Raw genomic sequence first — 15,611 nt, forward strand, 5'->3', positions numbered from 1 at the left:
TTTACCTTTTTCACACTATGAAACAGCTTTGTATTCACCTTAAACACTGTTTCAGGGCAAGAGATTGTGATTTAGACTAAAAGGGAATGCATTATAAGAAGAATCTTTACTTTGAAACTCTGTTCTTTACCTTTTTCACACAATGAAATAGATTTGTATTCACCTTAAACACTGTTGCAGGGCAAGAGATTGTGTTTTAGATTAAAAGGGAATGCATTATAAGAAGAATCTTTACTTTGAAACTGTTCTTTACCTTTTTCACACTATGAAACAGCTTTGTATTCACCTTAAACACCGTTTCAGGGCAATAGATTGTGTTTTAGACTAAAAGGGGATGCATTATAAGAAGAATCTTTACTTAGAAACTCTGTTCTTTACCTTTTTCACACTATGAAACAGCTTTGTATTCACCTTAAACACTGTTGCAGGGCAAGAGATTGTGTTTAGACTAAAAGGGAATGTATTATAAGAAGAATCTTTACTTTGAAACTGTTCTTTACCTTTTTCACACTATGAAACAGCTTTGTATTCACCTTAAACACCGTTTCAGGGCAAGAGATTGCGTTTTACACGAAAAGGGAATGCATTATAAGAAGAATCTTTACTTAGAAACTCTGTTCTTTACCATTTTCACACTATGAAACATCTTTGTATTCACCTTAAACACTGTTGCAGGGCAAGAGATTGTGTTTAGACTAAAAGGGAATGTATTATAAGAAGAATCTTTACTTTGAAACTCTGTTCTTTACCTTTTTCACACTATGAAACAGCTTTGTATTCACCTTAAACACTGTTTCAGGGCAAGAGATTGTGTTTTAGACTAAAAGGGAATGCATTATAAGAAGACTCTTTACTTAGAAACTTTGTTCTTTACCTTTTTCACACTATGAAACAGTTTTGTATTGACCTTAAACACTGTTTCAGGGCAAGAGATTGTGTTTTCGACTAAAAGGGAATGAATTATAAGAAGAATCTTTACTTAGAAACTCTGTTCTTTACCTTTTTCACACTATGAAACAGCTTTGTATTCACCTTAAACACTGTTGCAGGGCAAGAGATCATGTGTAGACTAAAAGGGAATGCATTATAAGAAGAATCTTTACTTAGAAACTCTGTTCTTTACCTTTTTCACACTATGAAACAGCTTTGTATTCACCTTAAACACTGTTTCAGGGCAAGATATTGTGTTTTAGACTAAAAGGGAATGCATTATAAGAAGAATCTTTACTTAGAAACTCTGTTCTTTACCATTTTCACACTATGAAACAGCTTTGTATTCACCTTAAACACTGTTGCAGGGCAAGAGATTGTGTTTAGACTAAAAGGGAATGTATTATAAGAAGAATCTACTTTGAAACTCTGTTCTTTACCTTTCTCACATTATGAAACAGCTTTGTATTCACCTTAAACACTGTTTCAGGGCAAGAGATTATGTTTTAGACTAAAAGGGGATGCATTATAAGAAGAATCTTTATTTAGAAACTCTGTTCTTTACCTTTTTCACACTATGAAACAGCTTTATATTCACCTTAAACACTGTTTCAGGGCAAGAGATTGTGTTTTAGACTAAAAGGGAATGCATTATAAGAAGACTCTTTACTTAGAAACTTTGTTCTTTACCTTTTTCACACTATGAAACAGCTTTGTATTGACCTTAAACACTGTTGCAGGGCAAGAAATTGTGTTTTAGACTAAAAGGGAATGCATTATAAGAAGAATCTTTACTTAGAAACTCTGTTCGTTACCTTTTTCACACTATGAAACAGCTTTGTAATCACCTTAAACACTGTTTCAGGGCAAGAGATTGTGTTTTAGACTAAAAGGGAATGCATTATAAGAAGACTCTTTACTTAGAAACTTTGTTCTTTACCTTTTTCACACTATGAAACAGCTTTGTATTGACCTTAAACACTGTTGCAGGGCAAGAAATTGTGTTTTAGACTAAAAGGGAATGCATTATAAGAAGAATCTTTACTTAGAAACTCTGTTCTTTACCTTTTTTACACAATGAAACAGCTTTGTATTCACCTTAAACACTGTTGCAGGGCAAGAGATCGTGTTTAGACTAAAAGGGAATGCATTATAAGAAGAATCTTTTCTTAGAAACTCTGTTCTTTACCTTTTTCACACTATGAAACAGCTTTGTATTCACCTTAAACACTGTTTCAGGGCAAGAGATTGTATTTTAGACTAAAAGGGAATGCATTATAGGAATAATCTTTACTTAGAAACTCTGTTCTTTACCTTTTTCACACTATGAAACAGCTTTGTATTCACCTTAAACACTGTTTCAGGGCAAGAGATTGTGATTTAGACTAATAGGGAATGCATTATAAGAAGAATCTTTACTTTGAAACTGTTCTTTACCTTTTTCACACTATGAAACAGCTTTGTATTCACCTTAAACACCGTTTCAGGGCAATAGATTGTGTTTTAGACTAAAAGCGGATGCATTATAAGAAGAATCTTTACTTAGAAACTCTGTTCTTTACCTTTTTCACACTATGAAACAGCTTTGTATTCACCTTAAACACTGTTGCAGGGCAAGAGATTGTGTTTAGACTAAAAGGGAATGTATTATAAGAAGAATCTTTACTTTGAAACTGTTCTTTACCTTTTTCACACTATGAAACAGCTTTGTATTCACCTTAAACACTGTTTCAGGGCAAGATATTGTGTTTTAGACTAAAAGGGAATGCATTATAAGAAGAATCTTTACTTAGAAACTCTGTTCTTTACCATTTTCACACTATGAAACAGCTTTGTATTCACCTTAAACACTGTTGCAGGGCAAGAGATTGTGTTTAGACTAAAAGGGAATGTATTATAAGAAGAATCTACTTTGAAACTCTGTTCTTTACCTTTCTCACACTATGAAACAGCTTTGTATTCACCTTAAACACTGTTTCTGGGCAAGAGATTATGTTTTAGACTAAAAGGGAATGCATTATAAGAAGAATCTTTACTTAGAAACTCTGTTCTTTACCTTTTTCACACTATGAAACAGCTTTGTATTCACCTTAAACACTGTTGCAGGGCAAGAGATCGTGTTTAGACTAAAAGGGAATGCATTATAAGAAGAATCTTTACTTAGAAACTCTGTTCTTTACCTTTTTTACACAATGAAACAGCTTTGTATTCACCTTAAACACTGTTGCAGGGCAAGAGATCGTGTTTAGACTAAAAGGGAATGCATTATAAGAAGAATCTTTTCTTAGAAACTCTGTTCTTTACCTTTTTTACACAATGAAACAGTTTTGTATTCACCTTAAACACTGTTTCAGGGCAAGAGATCGTGTTTAGACTAAAAGGGAATGCATTATAAGAAGAATATTTTCTTAGAAACTCTGTTCTTTACCTTTTTCACACTATGAAACAGCTTTGTATTCACCTTAAACACCGTTTCAGGGCAAGAGATTGCGTTTTACACGAAAAGGGAATGCATTATAAGAAGAATCTTTACTTAGAAACTCTGTTCTTTACCATTTTCACACTATGAAACATCTTTGTATTCACCTTAAACACTGTTGCAGGGCAAGAGATTGTGTTTAGACTAAAAGGGAATGTATTATAAGAAGAATCTTTACTTTGAAACTCTGTTCTTTACCTTTTTCACACTATGAAACAGCTTTGTATTCACCTTAAACACTGTTTCAGGGCAAGAGATTGTGTTTTAGACTAAAAGGGAATGCATTATAAGAAGACTCTTTACTTAGAAACTTTGTTCTTTACCTTTTTCACACTATGAAACAGCTTTGTATTGACCTTAAACACTGTTTCAGGGCAAGAGATTGTGTTTTCGACTAAAAGGGAATGAATTATAAGAAGAATCTTTACTTAGAAACTCTGTTCTTTACCTTTTTCACACTATGAAACAGCTTTGTATTCACCTTAAACACTGTTGCAGGGCAAGAGATCATGTGTAGACTAAAAGGGAATGCATTATAAGAAGAATCTTTACTTAGAAACTCTGTTCTTTACCTTTTTCACACTATGAAACAGCTTTGTATTCACCTTAAACACTGTTTCAGGGCAAGATATTGTGTTTTAGACTAAAAGGGAATGCATTATAAGAAGAATCTTTACTTAGAAACTCTGTTCTTTACCATTTTCACACTATGAAACAGCTTTGTATTCACCTTAAACACTGTTGCAGGGCAAGAGATTGTGTTTAGACTAAAAGGGAATGTATTATAAGAAGAATCTACTTTGAAACTCTGTTCTTTACCTTTCTCACATTATGAAACAGCTTTGTATTCACCTTAAACACTGTTTCAGGGCAAGAGATTATGTTTTAGACTAAAAGGGGATGCATTATAAGAAGAATCTTTATTTAGAAACTCTATTCTTTACCTTTTTCACACTATGAAACAGCTTTATATTTACCTTAAACACTGTTTCAGGGCAAGAGATTGTGTTTTAGACTAAAAGGGAATGCATTATAAGAAGAATCTTTACTTAGAAACTCTGTTCTTTACCTTTTTCACACTATGAAACAGCTTTGTAATCACCTTAAACACTGTTTCAGGGCAAGAGATTGTGTTTTAGACTAAAAGGGAATGCATTATAAGAAGACTCTTTACTTAGAAACTTTGTTCTTTACCTTTTTCACACTATGAAACAGCTTTGTATTGACCTTAAACACTGTTGCAGGGCAAGAAATTGTGTTTTAGACTAAAAGGGAATGCATTATAAGAAGAATCTTTACTTAGAAACTCTGTTCTTTACCTTTTTTACACAATGAAACAGCTTTGTATTCACCTTAAACACTGTTGCAGGGCAAGAGATCGTGTTTAGACTAAAAGGGAATGCATTATAAGAAGAATCTTTTCTTAGAAACTCTGTTCTTTACCTTTTTCACACTATGAAACAGCTTTGTATTCACCTTAAACACTGTTTCAGGGCAAGAGATTGTATTTTAGACTAAAAGGGAATGCATTATAGGAATAATCTTTACTTAGAAACTCTGTTCTTTACCTTTTTCACACTATGAAACAGCTTTGTATTCACCTTAAACACTGTTTCAGGGCAAGAGATTGTGATTTAGACTAAAAGGGAATGCATTATAAGAAGAATCTTTACTTTGAAACTGTTCTTTACCTTTTTCACACTATGAAACAGCTTTGTATTCACCTTAAACACCGTTTCAGGGCAATAGATTGTGTTTTAGACTAAAAGCGGATGCATTATAAGAAGAATCTTTACTTAGAAACTCTGTTCTTTACCTTTTTCACACTATGAAACAGCTTTGTATTCACCTTAAACACTGTTTCAGGGCAAGAGATCGTGTTTAGACTAAAAGGGAATGCATTATAAGAAGAATATTTTCTTAGAAACTCTGTTCTTTACCTTTTTCACACTATGAAACAGCTTTGTATTCACCTTAAACACCGTTTCAGGGCAAGAGATTGCGTTTTACACGAAAAGGGAATGCATTATAAGAAGAATCTTTACTTAGAAACTCTGTTCTTTACCATTTTCACACTATGAAACAACTTTGTATTCACCTTAAACACTGTTGCAGGGCAAGAGATTGTGTTTAGACTAAAAGGGAATGTATTATAAGAAGAATCTTTACTTTGAAACTCTGTTCTTTACCTTTTTCACACTATGAAACAGCTTTGTATTCACCTTAAACACTGTTTCAGGGCAAGAGATTGTGTTTTAGACTAAAAGGGAATGCATTATAAGAAGACTCTTTACTTAGAAACTTTGTTCTTTACCTTTTTCACACTATGAAACAGCTTTGTATTGACCTTAAACACTGTTTCAGGGCAAGAGATTGTGTTTTCGACTAAAAGGGAATGAATTATAAGAAGAATCTTTACTTAGAAACTCTGTTCTTTACCTTTTTCACACTATGAAACAGCTTTGTAATCACCTTAAACACTGTTTCAGGGCAAGAGATTGTGTTTTAGACTAAAAGGGAATGCATTATAAGAAGACTCTTTACTTAGAAACTTTGTTCTTTACCTTTTTCACACTATGAAACAGCTTTGTATTGACCTTAAACACTGTTGCAGGGCAAGAAATTGTGTTTTAGACTAAAAGGGAATGCATTATAAGAAGAATCTTTACTTAGAAACTCTGTTCTTTACCTTTTTTACACAATGAAACAGCTTTGTATTCACCTTAAACACTGTTGCAGGGCAAGAGATCGTGTTTAGACTAAAAGGGAATGCATTATAAGAAGAATCTTTTCTTAGAAACTCTGTTCTTTACCTTTTTCACACTATGAAACAGCTTTGTATTCACCTTAAACACTGTTTCAGGGCAAGAGATTGTATTTTAGACTAAAAGGGAATGCATTATAGGAATAATCTTTACTTAGAAACTCTGTTCTTTACCTTTTTCACACTATGAAACAGCTTTGTATTCACCTTAAACACTGTTTCAGGGCAAGAGATTGTGATTTAGACTAATAGGGAATGCATTATAAGAAGAATCTTTACTTTGAAACTGTTCTTTACCTTTTTCACACTATGAAACAGCTTTGTATTCACCTTAAACACCGTTTCAGGGCAATAGATTGTGTTTTAGACTAAAAGCGGATGCATTATAAGAAGAATCTTTACTTAGAAACTCTGTTCTTTACCTTTTTCACACTATGAAACAGCTTTGTATTCACCTTAAACACTGTTGCAGGGCAAGAGATTGTGTTTAGACTAAAAGGGAATGTATTATAAGAAGAATCTTTACTTTGAAACTGTTCTTTACCTTTTTCACACTATGAAACAGCTTTGTATTCACCTTAAACACTGTTTCAGGGCAAGATATTGTGTTTTAGACTAAAAGGGAATGCATTATAAGAAGAATCTTTACTTAGAAACTCTGTTCTTTACCATTTTCACACTATGAAACAGCTTTGTATTCACCTTAAACACTGTTGCAGGGCAAGAGATTGTGTTTAGACTAAAAGGGAATGTATTATAAGAAGAATCTACTTTGAAACTCTGTTCTTTACCTTTCTCACACTATGAAACAGCTTTGTATTCACCTTAAACACTGTTTCTGGGCAAGAGATTATGTTTTAGACTAAAAGGGAATGCATTATAAGAAGAATCTTTACTTAGAAACTCTGTTCTTTACCTTTTTCACACTATGAAACAGCTTTGTATTCACCTTAAACACTGTTGCAGGGCAAGAGATCGTGTTTAGACTAAAAGGGAATGCATTATAAGAAGAATCTTTACTTAGAAACTCTGTTCTTTACCTTTTTTACACAATGAAACAGCTTTGTATTCACCTTAAACACTGTTGCAGGGCAAGAGATCGTGTTTAGACTAAAAGGGAATGCATTATAAGAAGAATCTTTTCTTAGAAACTCTGTTCTTTACCTTTTTTACACAATGAAACAGTTTTGTATTCACCTTAAACACTGTTTCAGGGCAAGAGATCGTGTTTAGACTAAAAGGGAATGCATTATAAGAAGAATATTTTCTTAGAAACTCTGTTCTTTACCTTTTTCACACTATGAAACAGCTTTGTATTCACCTTAAACACCGTTTCAGGGCAAGAGATTGCGTTTTACACGAAAAGGGAATGCATTATAAGAAGAATCTTTACTTAGAAACTCTGTTCTTTACCATTTTCACACTATGAAACATCTTTGTATTCACCTTAAACACTGTTGCAGGGCAAGAGATTGTGTTTAGACTAAAAGGGAATGTATTATAAGAAGAATCTTTACTTTGAAACTCTGTTCTTTACCTTTTTCACACTATGAAACAGCTTTGTATTCACCTTAAACACTGTTTCAGGGCAAGAGATTGTGTTTTAGACTAAAAGGGAATGCATTATAAGAAGACTCTTTACTTAGAAACTTTGTTCTTTACCTTTTTCACACTATGAAACAGCTTTGTATTGACCTTAAACACTGTTTCAGGGCAAGAGATTGTGTTTTCGACTAAAAGGGAATGAATTATAAGAAGAATCTTTACTTAGAAACTCTGTTCTTTACCTTTTTCACACTATGAAACAGCTTTGTATTCACCTTAAACACTGTTGCAGGGCAAGAGATCATGTGTAGACTAAAAGGGAATGCATTATAAGAAGAATCTTTACTTAGAAACTCTGTTCTTTACCTTTTTCACACTATGAAACAGCTTTGTATTCACCTTAAACACTGTTTCAGGGCAAGATATTGTGTTTTAGACTAAAAGGGAATGCATTATAAGAAGAATCTTTACTTAGAAACTCTGTTCTTTACCATTTTCACACTATGAAACAGCTTTGTATTCACCTTAAACACTGTTGCAGGGCAAGAGATTGTGTTTAGACTAAAAGGGAATGTATTATAAGAAGAATCTACTTTGAAACTCTGTTCTTTACCTTTCTCACATTATGAAACAGCTTTGTATTCACCTTAAACACTGTTTCAGGGCAAGAGATTATGTTTTAGACTAAAAGGGGATGCATTATAAGAAGAATCTTTATTTAGAAACTCTATTCTTTACCTTTTTCACACTATGAAACAGCTTTATATTTACCTTAAACACTGTTTCAGGGCAAGAGATTGTGTTTTAGACTAAAAGGGAATGCATTATAAGAAGAATCTTTACTTAGAAACTCTGTTCTTTACCTTTTTCACACTATGAAACAGCTTTGTAATCACCTTAAACACTGTTTCAGGGCAAGAGATTGTGTTTTAGACTAAAAGGGAATGCATTATAAGAAGACTCTTTACTTAGAAACTTTGTTCTTTACCTTTTTCACACTATGAAACAGCTTTGTATTGACCTTAAACACTGTTGCAGGGCAAGAAATTGTGTTTTAGACTAAAAGGGAATGCATTATAAGAAGAATCTTTACTTAGAAACTCTGTTCTTTACCTTTTTTACACAATGAAACAGCTTTGTATTCACCTTAAACACTGTTGCAGGGCAAGAGATCGTGTTTAGACTAAAAGGGAATGCATTATAAGAAGAATCTTTTCTTAGAAACTCTGTTCTTTACCTTTTTCACACTATGAAACAGCTTTGTATTCACCTTAAACACTGTTTCAGGGCAAGAGATTGTATTTTAGACTAAAAGGGAATGCATTATAGGAATAATCTTTACTTAGAAACTCTGTTCTTTACCTTTTTCACACTATGAAACAGCTTTGTATTCACCTTAAACACTGTTTCAGGGCAAGAGATTGTGATTTAGACTAAAAGGGAATGCATTATAAGAAGAATCTTTACTTTGAAACTGTTCTTTACCTTTTTCACACTATGAAACAGCTTTGTATTCACCTTAAACACCGTTTCAGGGCAATAGATTGTGTTTTAGACTAAAAGCGGATGCATTATAAGAAGAATCTTTACTTAGAAACTCTGTTCTTTACCTTTTTCACACTATGAAACAGCTTTGTATTCACCTTAAACACTGTTTCAGGGCAAGAGATCGTGTTTAGACTAAAAGGGAATGCATTATAAGAAGAATATTTTCTTAGAAACTCTGTTCTTTACCTTTTTCACACTATGAAACAGCTTTGTATTCACCTTAAACACCGTTTCAGGGCAAGAGATTGCGTTTTACACGAAAAGGGAATGCATTATAAGAAGAATCTTTACTTAGAAACTCTGTTCTTTACCATTTTCACACTATGAAACAACTTTGTATTCACCTTAAACACTGTTGCAGGGCAAGAGATTGTGTTTAGACTAAAAGGGAATGTATTATAAGAAGAATCTTTACTTTGAAACTCTGTTCTTTACCTTTTTCACACTATGAAACAGCTTTGTATTCACCTTAAACACTGTTTCAGGGCAAGAGATTGTGTTTTAGACTAAAAGGGAATGCATTATAAGAAGACTCTTTACTTAGAAACTTTGTTCTTTACCTTTTTCACACTATGAAACAGCTTTGTATTGACCTTAAACACTGTTTCAGGGCAAGAGATTGTGTTTTCGACTAAAAGGGAATGAATTATAAGAAGAATCTTTACTTAGAAACTCTGTTCTTTACCTTTTTCACACTATGAAACAGCTTTGTATTCACCTTAAACACTGTTGCAGGGCAAGAGATCATGTGTAGACTAAAAGGGAATGCATTATAAGAAGAATCTTTACTTAGAAACTCTGTTCTTTACCTTTTTCACACTATGAAACAGCTTTGTATTCACCTTAAACACTGTTTCAGGGCAAGATATTGTGTTTTAGACTAAAAGGGAATGCATTATAAGAAGAATCTTTACTTAGAAACTCTGTTCTTTACCATTTTCACACTATGAAACAGCTTTGTATTCACCTTAAACACTGTTGCAGGGCAAGAGATTGTGTTTAGACTAAAAGGGAATGTATTATAAGAAGAATCTACTTTGAAACTCTGTTCTTTACCTTTCTCACATTATGAAACAGCTTTGTATTCACCTTAAACACTGTTTCAGGGCAAGAGATTATGTTTTAGACTAAAAGGGGATGCATTATAAGAAGAATCTTTATTTAGAAACTCTATTCTTTACCTTTTTCACACTATGAAACAGCTTTATATTTACCTTAAACACTGTTTCAGGGCAAGAGATTGTGTTTTAGACTAAAAGGGAATGCATTATAAGAAGAATCTTTACTTAGAAACTCTGTTCTTTACCTTTTTTACACAATGAAACAGCTTTGTATTCACCTTAAACACTGTTTCAGGGCAAGAGATTGTATTTTAGACTAAAAGGGAATGCATTATAGGAATAATCTTTACTTAGAAACTCTGTTCTTTACCTTTTTCACACTATGAAACAGCTTTGTATTCACCTTAAACACTGTTTCAGGGCAAGAGATTGTGATTTAGACTAAAAGGGAATGCATTATAAGAAGAATCTTTACTTTGAAACTGTTCTTTACCTTTTTCACACTATGAAACAGCTTTGTATTCACCTTAAACACCGTTTCAGGGCAATAGATTGTGTTTTAGACTAAAAGCGGATGCATTATAAGAAGAATCTTTACTTAGAAACTCTGTTCTTTACCTTTTTCACACTATGAAACAGCTTTGTATTCACCTTAAACACTGTTGCAGGGCAAGAGATTGTGTTTAGACTAAAAGGGAATGTATTATAAGAAGAATCTTTACTTTGAAACTGTTCTTTACCTTTTTCACACTATGAAACAGCTTTGTATTCACCTTAAACACTGTTTCAGGGCAAGATATTGTGTTTTAGACTAAAAGGGAATGCATTATAAGAAGAATCTTTACTTAGAAACTCTGTTCTTTACCATTTTCACACTATGAAACAGCTTTGTATTCACCTTAAACACTGTTGCAGGGCAAGAGATTGTGTTTAGACTAAAAGGGAATGTATTATAAGAAGAATCTACTTTGAAACTCTGTTCTTTACCTTTCTCACACTATGAAACAGCTTTGTATTCACCTTAAACACTGTTTCAGGGCAAGAGATTATGTTTTAGACTAAAAGGGAATGCATTATAAGAAGAATCTTTACTTAGAAACTCTGTTCTTTACCTTTTTTACACAATGAAACAGCTTTGTATTCACCTTAAACACTGTTGCAGGGCAAGAGATCGTGTTTAGACTAAAAGGGAATGCATTATAAGAAGAATCTTTTCTTAGAAACTCTGTTCTTTACCTTTTTTACACAATGAAACAGTTTTGTATTCACCTTAAACACTGTTTCAGGGCAAGAGATCGTGTTTAGACTAAAAGGGAATGCATTATAAGAAGAATATTTTCTTAGAAACTCTGTTCTTTACCTTTTTCACACTATGAAACAGCTTTGTATTCACCTTAAACACTGTTTCAGGGCAAGAGATTGTGTTTTAGACTAAAAGGGAATGCATTATAAGAAGACTCTTTACTTAGAAACTTTGTTCTTTACCTTTTTCACACTATGAAACAGCTTTGTATTGACCTTAAACACTGTTGCAGGGCAAGAAATTGTGTTTTCGACTAAAAGGGAATGCATTATAAGAAGAATCTTTACTTTGAAACTCTGTTCTTTACCTTTTTCTCACTATGAAACAGCTTTGTATTCACCTTAAACACTGTTGCAGGGCAAGAGATCGTGTTTAGACTAAAAGGGAATGCATTATAAGAAGAATCTTTACTTAGAAACTCTGTTCTTTACCTTTTTTACACAATGAAACAGCTTTGTATTCACCTTAAACACTGTTGCAGGGCAAGAGATCGTGTTTAGACTAAAAGGGAATGCATTATAAGAAGAATCTTTTCTTAGAAACTCTGTTCTTTACGTTTTTTACACAATGAAACAGTTTTGTATTCACCTTAAACACTGTTTCAGGGCAAGAGATCGTGTTTAGACTAAAAGGGAATGCATTATAAGAAGAATATTTTCTTAGAAACTCTGTTCTTTACCTTTTTCACACTATGAATCAGCTTTGTATTCACCTTAAACACTGTTTCAGGGCAAGAGATTGTATTTTAGACTAAAAGGGAATGCATTATAGGAATAATCTTTACTTAGAAACTCTGTTCTTTACCTTTTTCACACTATGAAACAGCTTTGTATTCACCTTAAACACTGTTTCAGGGCAAGAGATTGTGATTTAGACTAAAAGGGAATGCATTATAAGAAGAATCTTTACTTTGAAACTCTGTTCTTTACCTTTTTCACACAATGAAATAGATTTGTATTCACCTTAAACACTGTTGCAGGGCAAGAGATTGTGTTTTAGACTAAAAGGGAATGCATTATAAGAAGAATCTTTACTTTGAAACTGTTCTTTACCTTTTTCACACTATGAAACAGCTTTGTATTCACCTTAAACACCGTTTCCGGGCAATAGATTGTGTTTTAGACTAAAAGGGGATGCATTATAAGAAGAATCTTTACTTAGAAACTCTGTTCTTTACCTTTTTCACACTATGAAACAGCTTTGTATTCACCTTAAACACTGTTGCAGGGCAAGAGATTGTGTTTAGACTAAAAGGGAATGTATTATAAAAGAATCTTTACTTTGAAACTGTTCTTTACCTTTTTCACACTATGAAACAGCTTTGTATTCACCTTAAACACTGTTTCAGGGCAAGATATTGTGTTTTAGACTAAAAGGGAATGCATTATAAGAAGAATCTTTACTTAGAAACTCTGTTCTTTACCATTTTCACACTATGAAACAGCTTTGTATTCACCTTAAACACTGTTGCAGGGCAAGAGATTGTGTTTAGACTAAAAGGGAATGTATTATAAGAAGAATCTACTTTGAAACTCTGTTCTTTACCTTTCTCACACTATGAAACAGCTTTGTATTCACCTTAAACACTGTTTCAGGGCAAGAGATTATGTTTTAGACTAAAAGGGGATGCATTATAAGAAGAATCTTTATTTAGAAACTCTGTTCTTTACCTTTTTCACACTATGAAACAGCTTTATATTCACCTTAAACACTGTTTCAGGGCAAGAGATTGTGTTTTAGACTAAAAGGGAATGCATTATAAGAAGACTCTTTACTTAGAAACTTTGTTCTTTACCTTTTTCACACTATGAAATAGCTTTGTATTGACCTTAAACACTGTTGCAGGGCAAGAAATTGTGTTTTAGACTAAAAGGGAATGCATTATAAGAAGAATCTTTACTTAGAAACTGTTCTTTACCTTTTTCACACTATGAAACAGCTTTGTATTCACCTTAAACACTGTTTCAGGGCAAGAGATTGTGTTTTAGACTAAAAGGGAATGCATTATAAGAAGACTCTTTACTTAGAAACTTTGTTCTTTACCTTTTTCACACTATGAAACAGCTTTGTATTGACCTTAAACACTGTTGCAGGGCAAGAAATTGTGTTTTTGACTAAAAGGGAATGCATTATAAGAAGAAGCTTTACTTAGAAACTCTGTTCTTTACCTTTTTTACACAATGAAACAGCTTTGTATTCACCTTAAACACTGTTGCAGGGCAAGAGATCGTGTTTAGACTAAAAGGGAATGCATTATAAGAAGAATCTTTTCTTAGAAACTCTGTTCTTTACCTTTTTCACACTATGAAACAGCTTTGTATTCACCTTAAACACTGTTTCTGGGCAAGAGATTGTATTTTAGACTAAAAGGGAATGCATTATAGGAATAATCTTTACTTAGAAACTCTGTTCTTTACCTTTTTCACACTATGAAACAGCTTTGTATTCACCTTAAACACTGTTTCAGGGCAAGAGATTGTGATTTAGACTAAAAGGGAATGCATTATAAGAAGAATCTTTACTTTGAAACTCTGTTCTTTACCTTTTTCACACAATGAAACAGCTTTGTATTCACCTTAAACACCGTTTCAGGGCAATAGATTGTGTTTTAGACTAAAAGCGGATGCATTATAAGAAGAATCTTTACTTAGAAACTCTGTTCTTTACCTTTTTCACACTATGAAACAGCTTTGTATTCACCTTAAACACTGTTGCAGGGCAAGAGATTGTGTTTAGACTAAAAGGGAATGTATTATAAGAAGAATCTTTACTTTGAAACTGTTCTTTACCTTTTTCACACTATGAAACAGCTTTGTATTCACCTTAAACACTGTTTCAGGCAAGATATTGTCTTTTAGACTAAAAGGGAATGCATTATAAGAAGAATCTTTACTTAGAAACTCTGTTCTTTACCATTTTCACACTATGAAACAGCTTTGTATTCACCTTAAACACTGTTGCAGGGCAAGAGATTGTGTTTAGACTAAAAGGGAATGTATTATAAGAAGAATCTACTTTGAAACTCTGTTCTTTACCTTTCTCACACTATGAAACAGCTTTGTATTCACCTTAAACACTGTTTCAGGGCAAGAGATTATGTTTTAGACTAAAAGGGAATGCATTATAAGAAGAATCTTTACTTAGAAACTCTGTTCTTTACCTTTTTCACACTATGAAACAGCTTTGTATTCACCTTAAACACTGTTGCAGGGCAAGAGATCATGTTTAGACTAAAAGGGAATGCATTATAAGAAGAATCTTTACTTAGAAACTCTGTTCTTTACCTTTTTTACACAATGAAACAGCTTTGTATTCACCTTAAACACTGTTGCAGGGCAAGAGATCGTGTTTAGACTAAAAGGGAATGCATTATAAGAAGAATCTTTTCTTAGAAACTCTGTTCTTTACCTTTTTCACACTATGAAACAGCTTTGTATTCACCTTAAACACTGTTTCAGGGCAAGAGATTGTATTTTAGACTAAAAGGGAATGCATTATAGGAATAATCTTTACTTAGAAACTCTGTTCTTTACCTTTTTCACACTATGAAACAGCTTTGTATTCACCTTAAACACTGTTTCAGGGCAAGAGATTGTGATTTAGACTAAAAGGGAATGCATTATAAGAAGAATCTTTACTTTGAAACTGTTCTTTACCTTTTTCACACTATGAAACAGCTTTGTATTCACCTTAAACACCGTTTCAGGGCAATAGATTGTGTTTTAGACTAAAAGCGGATGCATTATAAGAAGAATCTTTACTTAGAAACTCTGTTCTTTACCTTTTTCACACTATGAAACAGCTTTGTATTCACCTTAAACACTGTTGCAGGGCAAGAGATTGTGTTTAGACTAAAAGGGAATGTATTATAAGAAGAATCTTTACTTTGAAACTGTTCTTTACCTTTTTCACACTATGAAACAGCTTTGTATTCACCTTAAACACTGTTTCAGGGCAAGATATTGTGTTTTAGACTAAAAG

The sequence above is a fragment of the Electrophorus electricus genome, chromosome 12, assembly GCF_041902795.1.
Source record: "Electrophorus electricus isolate QZ-2024a chromosome 12, ASM4190279v1, whole genome shotgun sequence".
NCBI lineage: Eukaryota > Metazoa > Chordata > Actinopteri > Gymnotiformes > Gymnotidae > Electrophorus > Electrophorus electricus.